Here is a 12,063-nt window from a genome sequence, read left to right on the forward strand (position 1 = left end):
GGGCACAGTGGTGGGCACCTGTAATCCTAACTACTCAGGAGGCAGAGGCAGGAGAATCACTTGAACCCGGGAGGTGGAGGTTGCAGTGAGCAAAGATTGTGCCACCACTGCACTACATCCTGGGCGACAGAGCCAGACTCCATCTCAAAAAAAAAAAAGCAAATCTCTGGAAGTAAAAGAAGTTAAAGAAAAAAAAAAAAAATCTGTACAATGGCAACAAAAGAGAATAGTAAATCAGAAAATACCATAAAGAAGTGAAACAAATATATACATCAGCTAGATTTTGCTGCTTTTTATTTTATTAACAGCTGTTTTGTGATATAATTCATGTACTGTAAAATCCAGCTTTTTAAAGTATACAGTTCACTGGTTTTTATTATGTTTACAGAGTTGTACAACCATCAACACTATAATTTTAGAACATTTTCAAAATGTTCAAAACGTCCCCAAACAAACCTTATACCCATTAGCAGTCATTCCCCATCACCTCTCTGTGTGCCATAGGCAAGCACTAAAAAGCTTTCTGTCTTTATGGAATTGCCTGTTGTGAACATTTCACATATATGGAATCATACAATATGTTTTTCTTTGTGGTAGATGTTTTTTACTTCATCTGATGTTTTCAAGATTTATCCATGTTGTAGCATTTATCAGCACTTCATTATTTATTGCTGAATAATATTCCATCATAGATATACCACACTTTATCCATTCGTTTGTTTTGAACGTTTGGATTGTTTCCACTTTTGGCAGCTACAAATGTTGCTGTGTATATTTGTGTACAGGGTTTTTTAGTATATGTTTTCAGTTCTCTTGGGTATATACCTAGGACTGTAATTGCTGGGTCATACAATAACTGTGTTTATGTTTTGAGGAACTGCTAAACTATTTCAGTTATGTTTTGCTCTCCCCACACCACATAAACATATTGTCAAGGTCACCAGTGACTTCCGTATTACTAGATTCAGTAGTCAATTATCAGTCTTCTTGATTTATCAGCAGAATGTAATTTGATGAATCATCACTTCTTTTGAAAAATGTTTAATATCTGTCATAGAAACAGTGCAAATGTATTGTAGAAAATTAGAAAATATAGGCCAGGCGCAGTGGCTCACACCTGTAATCCCAGCACTTTGGGAAGCCGAGGCGGGCGGATCACCAGAGGTAAGGAGTTTGAGACCAGTCTGACCAACATTGACGAAACATCATCTTGTTTCTACGTATATCTTATTGTACTGTCTATGTCATGAAAAGTTATTGTTTGTGATTGGTTCATTGGTCAGTCTTTCTTTTTAGGATAAGAGTAGTTTACATACCACAGTTACAGTGTTAGAATATTCTGTGTTTTTTCTGTGTACCATTACCAGTGTGTTTTGTACTCTTAGGTGATTGCTTATTTCTTGTTAATGTCCTTTTCTTTCTGACTGAAGTACTCCCTTTAGCATTTCTTGTAGAATAGGTCTGGTGTTGATGAAAGCCCTCAGCTTTTGTTTGTCTGGGAAAGTCTTTATTTCACCTTCATGTTTGAACAATATTTTTGCTGAATATACTATTCTAGGGTAAAAAGTTTTTTCCTTCATCATGTTAAATATGTCATGCCACTCTCTCTTGGCTTATAAGTTTTCCACTGGAAAGTCTGCTGCCAGATATATTGGAGTTCCATTGTATGTTTTTTTTTTTTTTCTCTTGCTGCTTTTAGGAATATTTGTTTGTCCTTGATCTTTGGGAGTTTGATTATTAAATGCCTTGAGGTAGTCTTCCTTGGATTAAATCTGTTCATTGTTCTATAACCTTCTTGTATATGGATATTGATATATTTCTTTAGGTTTGGTAAGTTCTCTGTTATTATCCCTTTGAATAGGCTTTCTAGTTCTATATCTCCTTTCTAAGGCCAATAACTCTTAAATTTGCCCTTCTGAGGCTATTTTCTAGATCCTGTAGGTATGTCTTATTGTTTTTTATTCTTTTTTATCTCCTCTGACTGTGTTTTCAAATAACCTGTCTTTAAGCTAATTCTTTCTTCTGCTTGATCAATTCTGCTATGAAAATACTCTGATGCATTCTTCAATATGCCAACTGCATTTTTTAGCTCCAAAATTTCTGCTGAAAAAAAGTTAATTCTTTTAAACCATTTCAATCTCTTTGTTAAACATATCTGATCGAATTCTGGATTCCTTCTCTGTGTTATCTTGAATTTCTGTGAGTTTCCTTAACACAGCTATTTTGAATTCTCTGTCTGAAAGGTCATATGTCTCTGTTTCTTCAGGATTGGTCCTTGGTGCCTTATTTAGTTCATTTGGTGAGGTCATGATTTCCTGGATGGTGTTGATGCTAGTAGATGTTCTTTGGTGTCTGGGCATAGAAGAGTTAGGTATTTATTGTAGTCTTCACTGTCTGGGCTTGTTTGTAGCTGTCCTTTTTGGAAAAGTTTTTCAGATATCTAAAGGACTTAAGTATTGTGCTCTAAGTTGTATCTGTTTTATGGAGCACCCCAAGATCAGTAATTCGGTGGTTCTTGAAGACTCATAGAGGTACTGCCTTGATGGTTTTGGACAAGATCCAGAATTCTCTGGATTACTAGGCAGAGGCTCCTGTTCTCTTTCCTCACTTTCTTCCAAAGAAGTGGAGTCTTTCTGTCTGTCCTGAACCACCTAAACCTGGGGATGAAGTTACACAAGCACCTCTGTGGCCCCCACCACTATGACAGTACTGTGTCATACTTGAAGCTAGCATAGCCCTGGATCTCACTCAAGACCTGCTATAACTACTCCCTGGCTATCGTCTGTGTTCACTTAAGGCCCTAGGACTCTTTAATTAGCAGGTGGCAAAGCCAGCCAGGCCCGCGTCCTTCCCTTTAGGTTGGAAAGTTCCCTTAGGCCCTGCGTAAGTCCAGAGGTGCCACCTGGGAGTCAGGGACTAGGGTAAAAAACCTTAGACATCTACCTGGTGTTCTATTATACTGTGACTGAGCTAGCATTCAAAACACAAGACACAGTGTTTCCTACTCTTCCTTCCCCTTTCCAAAGGCAGAGGAACCTCATGCTGTAGCCACTGCCACCACAAGACATGGAGAGTACTGCTGGAGGACCTCCAGTGTTCCCTTAAGGCCCAAGAGCTCGTTAGTTAGCTGTGGTGAATCTCACCCGGCCTGAGAATCACCCTTAATGGCAGGGGGCTCCCTTCCGACCCAGGGCAGGTCCAGGGATGCCATCCAAGAGTCAAACCCTGGAATTGGAAAACCCAAGAGCATGCTTGGTTCATGATCCCCCTGTTGCCATGCTGGTACCTAAGGTGCAAGACAAAGTCTCCTTTTCCTTCTGCTTTTCTCAAGCAGAGGAGTTTCATCCAATAGCCGCCATAGCTGGTAATGTGCTGAGTCTCACCTGAAGCCAACAAGTCTCAGTGGCTCACCTAAAGCCCTCATCATAGTACCTGGGTATCACTGCTGGTAATTCAGGACTGAAGGGCTTTTCAGTTAGCAGGTGATGAATGCTGTCAGGACTGGGTCCTTCCCTTCAAGGCAGCAGTTTCCCTTCTCATCCAGGGTGTGTTTAGAATTGTCATCCAGGAGCTAGAGCCTGGAACAAGGGCCTCTGAACCCTGATCTGTGCCCCATCCTTCTGTGGCTGAGCTGGTATACAAGATACAAGACAAAGTCCCTCCTACTATTCCCTTTCCTCTCCTCAGACAGAAGGAAGGGGTCTCTTTTGGAGCTGTGATCTGTGCACCCTGTGGCTAGGGAGAGGTTATGTCAGCACTCCCTTAGCCACCCCAGCTGGTGTCTTCATAGGTCACATGTCCCCCAAGTCCACTGTTTCTTGGACCAGTTCAGCACATGGACTCACCTGTGAGTTGTAGTCCTTATAGCCTGGACTGCCTTTTAAGTTTACTGAGCAACCCAGAATACTGTAGCTCTCCATGGAGAGGTTTGCATTAACTCAAGTTTCGACCTCTGGGATGGGTGATTTGGCTAGGGCTGGTTTGAGTTCTCCCTCCATGGGTGGGCATCAGGTGAGTTTGGTCTCCTTTTCTTTTCCAGCAAGACAGCACTGAGTTCAATGCCCCGCAATTGCTGTGCTCTCCCTCCTCAGCACGCAGAGATGCCCTCCACACAACCTGGCCTCTACACCACCTGGCTGCTCTTGGGGGTTTTGGGAGGGGGTGGTGTCAGTGATTCAAGGATGTTTTTTTCTATGTCTTCAAGGCCTCTTTCAGGAGTACAGAGTTAAAACTAGGTACTGAGTGCTCACCTGATTTTTGGTTCTTATGAAGGTGTTCTTTCTGTGTAGATACTTGCTAAATTAGTGACCTTGTGGGGGCAGCAGGGACCATTCGTGGAGCCATCTATTCTGCCATTTTGCTGTGCCTCAAGATCTTGGCTTCTAAACACCATTCTCAACATAAGAAACCAAGGCTTTTTGGAGAAGCTGATTGTAGAGTTGAGCAAGGAAATATGTAAGATGAGCCTAGAACATCTTGTGATGTCAGAAGGCAGGAAAATATTTTGTAACAAATGGGCTTATCAAAGAAACAGAGGAGCCAACCTAAAGAAGTTACTAATGACCAAAGTTGGAATAATTTGAACAATGAAATAAATAGTATTTAACCGCTAGAACAAAATATACCTATTAATCTGTACCAATATGAGACTGAAGCACTGCCAGCTGTCCAAAGAGGGAAACTTTTTAATCTATACCAATATAAAAATAAAATAAATAAATGAGGGGAGAAGAAGCAGTTCTTCATTACCGTTGAATTCCAATTAATAAATGTCAATGGAAAGAGAAAATAGAGATTCATCATTGCAAATGCCTTAGTAATAGTAACTGCGGACAAGATTCACCAATGGATGCTAAAACAAGTGGGCAAAAGTTCAAGGAGAAATAGGATTTACATAGCCTCCAAAGAAGATACTTATTAACTATAAACAGAAAGATAGCAACTTTATAGCAGAGAAACCTAGCAGATACCAACCAAAATGATCAAGGTAAACATCAATAATAAAACATACATGCTCATGGATAGGAAAAATCAATATTGTAAAAATGGCCGTATTGCCCAAGGTAATTTATAGATTCAATGCTATCCCCATTAAGCTACCACTGACTTTCTTCATAGAATTGGAAAAAACTACTTTGAAGTTCACATGGAACCAAAAAAGAGCCCACATTGCCAAGACAATCCTAAGCAAAAAGAACAAAGCTGGAGGCATCATGCTACTTGACTTCAAACTATACTACAAGGCTTCAACAACCAAAACAGCATGGTACTGTACCAAAACAGATATATAGACCAATAGAACAGAACAGAGGCATCAGAAATAACACCACACATCTACGACCATCTGATCTTTGATAAACCTGACAAAAACAAGAAATGGGGAAAGGATTCCCTATTTAATAAATGATGCTGGGAAAACTGGCTAGCCATATGTAGAAAGCTGAAACTGGATCCCTTACTTACACCTATACAAAAATTAATTCAAGATGGATTAAAGACTTAAATGTAAGACCTAACACCATAAAAACCCTAGAAGAAAGCCTAGGCAATGCCATTCAGGACATAGGCATGGGAAAAGTCTTCATGACTAAAACACCAAAAGCAATGGCAACAAAAGCCAAAATAGACAAATGGGATCTAATTAAGCTAAAGAGCTTCTGCACAGCAAAAGAAACTATCATCAGAGTGAACAGGCAACCTACAGAATGGGAGAAAATTTTTGCAATCTACCCATCTGACAAAGGGCTAATATCTAGAATGCACAAAGAACTTAAACACATTTACAAGAAAAAAACAACCCCATCAAAAAGGGGGCAAAGGATATGAACAGACACTTCTCAAAACAATACATTTATGCAGCCAACAAACATATGAAAAAATGCTCATCATCACTGGTCATCAGAGAAATGCAAATCAAAACCACAATGAAATACTATCTCACACCAATTAGAATGGCTAGCATTAAAAAGTCAGGAAACAACAGATGCTGGAGAGGACATGGAGAAATAGGAACACTTTTACACTGTTGGTGGGAGTGTGAATTAGTTCAACCATTGTGGAAGACAGTGTGGTGATTCCTCAAGGATCTAGAACTAGAAATACCATTTGACCCAGCAATCCCATTACTGGGTATATACCCAAGATTATAAATCATGCTACTATAAAGACACATTCACACATATGTTTCTTGCACCACTATTCACAATAGCAAAGATTTGGAGCCAACCCAAATGTCCATCAATGATAGACTGGATTAAGAAAATGTGGCACATATACACCATGGAATACTATGCAGCCATAAAAAAGGATGAGTTCATGTCCTTTGCAGGGACATGGATGAAGCTGGAAACCATCATTCTAAGCAAACTGTCACAAGGAGAGAAAACCAAACACCGCATGTTCTCACTCACAGGTGGGAGTTGAACAATGAAAACACATGGACACAGGGAGAGGAACATCACACACTGGGGTCTGACAGGGGGTGGGAGGCTGGGGGAGGGATAGCATTAGGAGAAATACCTAATGTAAATGATGAGTTGGTGGATGCAGCAAACCAACATGGCACATGTATACCTATGTAACAAACCTGCATGTTGTGCACATGTACCCTAGAACTTAAAGCATTGAAAAAAAAAAAAAAAAGGTCATGCTGCCTTTTGGTGGTACCCACAGGCTGGATGACAGGGTCAAGATGCCAGCCCAACAAGTCAATCATCAGAAAGAAACTTTGTGCCAGTCCGTCTCCTAAAAGCTGAGTATGTTGCACAGATTGCTGGTTCTCAATAGGATATTCTAATAAACATCGCTATTACTAAAAAAAAAAAAAAACATATCAACATCATCAATACCTTAATATGATGCATAAGGAAAGACTTTTTTTTTGCATATTATAGTAGTCTTGCCAAAAATACAAAGCCTTCTGTTATGAATTGAATGTTTTTGTCCCCCCCTAAAATTCATATATTGAAGCATTAACCCACAGTATAGCTGTATTTGGTGATGGGGCCTCTATGAAAGTAATTAAGGTTATAGTTACTTGAGATCATAAAGGTGGGACCTTAATCCAATAGTATAATATTAGAGTCCTTATAAGAAAGGGCATCAAAGGGCTTATTTTCTAACTCCCCACCGCTCAATGCATGCACACAGAGGAAAGGCCATGTAAGGACACAGAAGGTAGGTCTATGCAAGCCAGGAAAAAAACCCTCACCAAAAACAGAATCAGCTGAACTCTTGATCCTAGCTTTCAGAACTGTGAGAAATAAATTTCTGTTGTTTAAACCATCCAATCTGTGTTTTATTGTTATGGTAGCTTGAGCAAACTATTACACTTTCCAATCATGAGAAAAATGCTTTAACAAATAAACCCAAATTGAGGGACATTCTACAAAATGGCTGATTAATAATCTTCCAAGTGTCAGGTCATGAACGATAAGGAAAAAATTGAAGAACTGTTGCAGACTGGAAATGACTAAGGAAGGTACAATATATGTACCCATGTTTCTCAAAAAACATGATCTCATTCTTTTTTGCAAACTATGCTTCTGACAAAGATCTAACATCCAGCACCTATAAGGAACTTAAACAAATTTATAAGAAAAAAACCATTAAAAAGTAGGCAAAGTACATGAACAGACACTTTTCAAAGTACAATATATGACTCTGGATAGGATGCCAGACAGAAAAAAAACACTTAGGAAAAAACTAGCTGGGCGAGGTGGTGGGTGCCTGTAATCCCAGCTACTCGGGAGGCTGAGGCAGGAGAATGGCGTGAACCCGGGACGCGGAGCTTGCAGTGAGCTGAGATCCGGCCACTGCACTCCAGCCTGAGCGACAGAGCGAGACTCCGTCTCAAAAAAAAAAAAAAAAAAAAAAGAAAATCAAATAAGGTCTATAGTTTGGTTAATAATATCACACCAAATGTTGATTTCCTTTTTTTCAAAAAACTTTTATTTTAGATTCAGGGGTACATGTACAGCTTTGTTATATGGTAAACTTGTGTCACGGGAGTTTGATGTACAGATTATTTTGTTACCCAGGTGCTAAGACTAGCACCTAATGGTTATTTTTTCTGTTTCTCTCCTTCCTCTCACCTTCCCTCCTGGTAGGCCCCAGTATCTGTTGTTTCCTCTTTATTTCCATGTGATCTCATCATTTAGCTTCCACTTATAAGTGAGAACATGTGGTATTTGGTTTTCTGTTCCTGCCTTAGTTTGCTAAGGATAATGGCCTCTAGCTCCATCCATGTTTCTCAAAAAACATGATCTCATTCTTTTTTGCAGACTGTGCTTCTGACAAATATCTAATATCCAGCACCTATAAGGAACTTAAACAAATTTACAAGAAAAAAAAAAAACATTAAAAAGTAGGCAATGTACATGAACAGACACTTTTCAAAAGAAGACATACACACAGGCAACAAGCATATGAAAAAAAGCTCAATATCACTGAGCAGTAGAGAAATGCAAATCAAAACCACAATGAGATACCATCTTATATCAGTCAGAAAGACTATTATTCAAAAGTCAAAAAATAACAGATGCTGGTGAGATTGTGGAGAAAAGACAATGCTTATACACTGTTGGTGAAAGTGTAAAGTAGTTCAACCCTTGTGGAAAGCAGTATGGTGATTCCTCAAAGAGCTAAAACCAGAATTACCATTTGACCCAGCAATCCCATTACTGGGTATATACCCAAAGGAATAAAAATCATTCTATCATGAAGACATATGCATATGTATGTTCATCGTAGCACTATTCATAATAGCAAAGACATGGAAGCAATCTAAATGCCCATCAATGACAGACTGGAAAAAGAAAATGTGGTATGTATACACCATGGAATACTATGCAGCCATAAACAATTGCCTGCTTTGATATTGGGTGTTTACATTAGGGAAAGTACAGTGAGGGATATAAGGAAACTCTGTATTACGTTTGCAATTTTTATGTAGGTATAAAATTCAATGAAAATGAAAAGGTTTAAAACAAAGTCTTAAAAACATAAATCAAAGCAAGTCACTCCCCTGTTCAGAACTCTCTAGCGATGTTTTGTTTTGTTTTGTTTTTTTTTTGAGACGGAGTGAGTCACTCTGTCACCCAGGCTGGAGTGCTGTGGCCGGATCTCAGCTCACTGCAAGCTCCGCCTCCCGGGTTCACGCCAATCTCCTGTCTCAGCCTCCCGGGTAGCTGGGACTACAGGCGCCGCCACGTCGCCCGGCTAGTTTTTTGTATTTTTTAGTAGAGACGGGGTTTCACCGTGTTAGCCAGGATGGTCTCGATCTCCTGACCTCGTGATCCGCCCGTCTCGGCCTCCCAAAGTGCTGGGATTACAGGCTTGAGCCACCGCGCCCGGCTCTAGCGATGTTTTATCTCACTCAAAGCAGATGGCAAATTCTACACAATGACCTAAAAGCCCTACATTAATTGTCCCCATCTGTCCTCTCTAACCTCATCCCCTACTAGTCCTCTATCACCACTGAACTTCAGTAAACTAGCTGCTTGCTGGTTGTGAAACAGAGCAGGCATATTCCTAGGTCAGATCTTTGCATTGTTTATTTCCTCCGCACTCTCTGGAAAGTTCCTCTTCTAGCTAGCTGCATGGCCTGCTCCCTGTCCCCACCACTTTATTTAATGTTACACTCACTAGCTTCTTAGAATCTCATATTTTAACATTTTTCCTACAGTGCTTATCATTGTTCATATTCTAAACAGTTTACTTATTTAATTCTGTTATTGTTTCTTGATATACACTAGAGTTTAAGATACACAAGGCGGGAGACATTTGACTGTTTTGTTCGCTGATGAATTACCACTGAACGTAAGTGGAGAAGGAATATATAGTCACATGAAGGCTGCTTCACCTCCAATGTCTCATTCTAGTTTCAAGAGCAGGAAGAAGGAAGTAATAACGGAAGAAATATGTTAGGAAAGCAAAACCTCTTTTCATGTGTCATTGGATCACTGGCCAAAACTGTGTTACATAGCCACCTCTAATTTCAGTGAAGGCTAGGAACATTATTATTCAACAAACAAAATTTAGTTTTTGTTGGTAAGAAAGCAAGGAGACAAATTCCTGGCTGGCTGCTGATAATATCACTATATCTAGACCCTTGTAACGGAAGAGTTAGGTTATAAAGACAAAGAATGAATACAAAAACTATTCAGACCCACCCTGCCAAAACTAGTGTTACTTAAAAGCCAAAAACGGCCAGGAATTTTTACTTTTGTTTTAATAATACTGAGAGAAAACAGCACTTTGTTACAGAGTTCAGAGGGAAAAAATGTAGATCAAGGATTTTCTACACATGCAAGTCTTGAATGATGTATAAGATGAAGGAAAAGATATTTTCAAGTATTCAAGAGCTCAGAAAATATACTCATCTTTTCTTCTTAAATAAAATTTCTTAAATATGTACTATAACAGCTGCTTATTATGTATTCTTAAGAAAACTATGGCCGGGCGCGGTGGCTCAAGCCTGTAATCCCAGCACTTTGGGAGGCCGAGACGGGTGGATCACGAGGTCAGGAGATCGAGACCATCCTGGCTAACACGGTGAAACCCCGTCTCTACTAAAAATACAAAAACTAGCTGGGCGAGGTGGCGGGCGCCTGTAGTCCCAGCTACTCGGGAGGCTGAGGCAGGAGAATGGCGTAAACCCGGGAGGCGGAGCTTGCAGTGAGCTGAGATCCGGCCACTGCACTCCAGTCCGGGAGACAGAGCGAGACTCCGCCTCAAAAAAAAAAAAAAAAGAAAACTATTTCTACCTCTGATGGTTTTATTTTGTCAGCCTGGCTAGGGTGAACTACATTTCCCAGAATTCACTTTTATGTATATTTCCGGTTAGGGTGGACTGCAAGAGACATTACTGTGGAAAACTTGGAAGGCAAAAGTGAAGCAGCAGCCATTTTGTAGCTGACCCGTATTGTCTCTGATCTAGTGATTTATCTCATTGGCATAAAGCAGTGGCCACATCTGAAACTGCCCCATCATCCCCTGGATCTTTCTTCAGCTTCTCTTACTCCTTGGTCAGGTAATTGTGTTTAGCTCTGTAACAAATAGTTCTGGCTACTGGAGGACACCCATACCGTTAATGTCAGAGACACTAAGAACCAACATAGGTTTCAATAGGTCCTCATGAGCTTCAGGTTGTTCCTCTGTGTTCCAGTGTGTTCTTGCTTCCTCACACTACATTTATCTTTTTTTTATTCCTGACTTCTTATATTATGAACTCCAAGTTCTAGGATCAGGAGGAAAGACAATAGCTCCTCACAAGGAGGCAAGAAGTTCAGATCCCTGGAGCAAATTACTTTACACACACATACAGACTCACACACATACTCCACATTTTAGTGATTCTGCTCCTCTGATTGAAACATAACTATACACTATCCTGAATTTACAAAGAAATAATCCCATAATTTCTTCTAAGAGTTTTTAGAATTTTCCCTGTCAAACAAAGACTGGTCTTTAATTCACCTCATATTGATTTTATGTGTATAGTGTGAATGAAGAGTCCAGTTTCATTTCTTTCCTTGTGGATAACCATTGTCCCGACATTCTTAATTGAAAAGTCTACCTTTTCTCAGCTGATCTGTAATACCAATTTTATTATATAGCAAGTGTCCATATATGTCTGGGTTTATTTTCCAGTCTTTCTCTTAGGTTCCATTGGTATATCTATTTCTCAGTGCACACTTCCGTCTTAATTACAATAGCTTTAACATAAATCTTGGCAGATACCCTATTTATTCTTTCTCCGCAAGAGTGTCTTGACATTCTTGATCCTTGGTACTTTTAGACAAATTTTGGAATTATCTTGTCAAATTCCATAATGCCATCTCTTGGCTATGTATTGGGGTTGAATGGAAACAATAGATTAATGTGGATGTAATAATACAATGTTGAGAGATGCAATCTCTGAGCATGGTACATTTCTTCATTTACTTGAGTCTTTTGTAATATCCTTCTAAGTTTTACTTTAAACTCTAATATTTTCTTTAAAAGGTCTTGTACAGCTTTTTGGAGATTTATTTTTAGTTTCTTAATCTTTTGATATATTAA

This window comes from Trachypithecus francoisi, unplaced genomic scaffold (assembly GCF_009764315.1).
Source record: "Trachypithecus francoisi isolate TF-2019V2 unplaced genomic scaffold, Tfra_2.0 Lachesis_group5, whole genome shotgun sequence".
Taxonomy (NCBI): Eukaryota; Metazoa; Chordata; class Mammalia; order Primates; family Cercopithecidae; genus Trachypithecus; species Trachypithecus francoisi.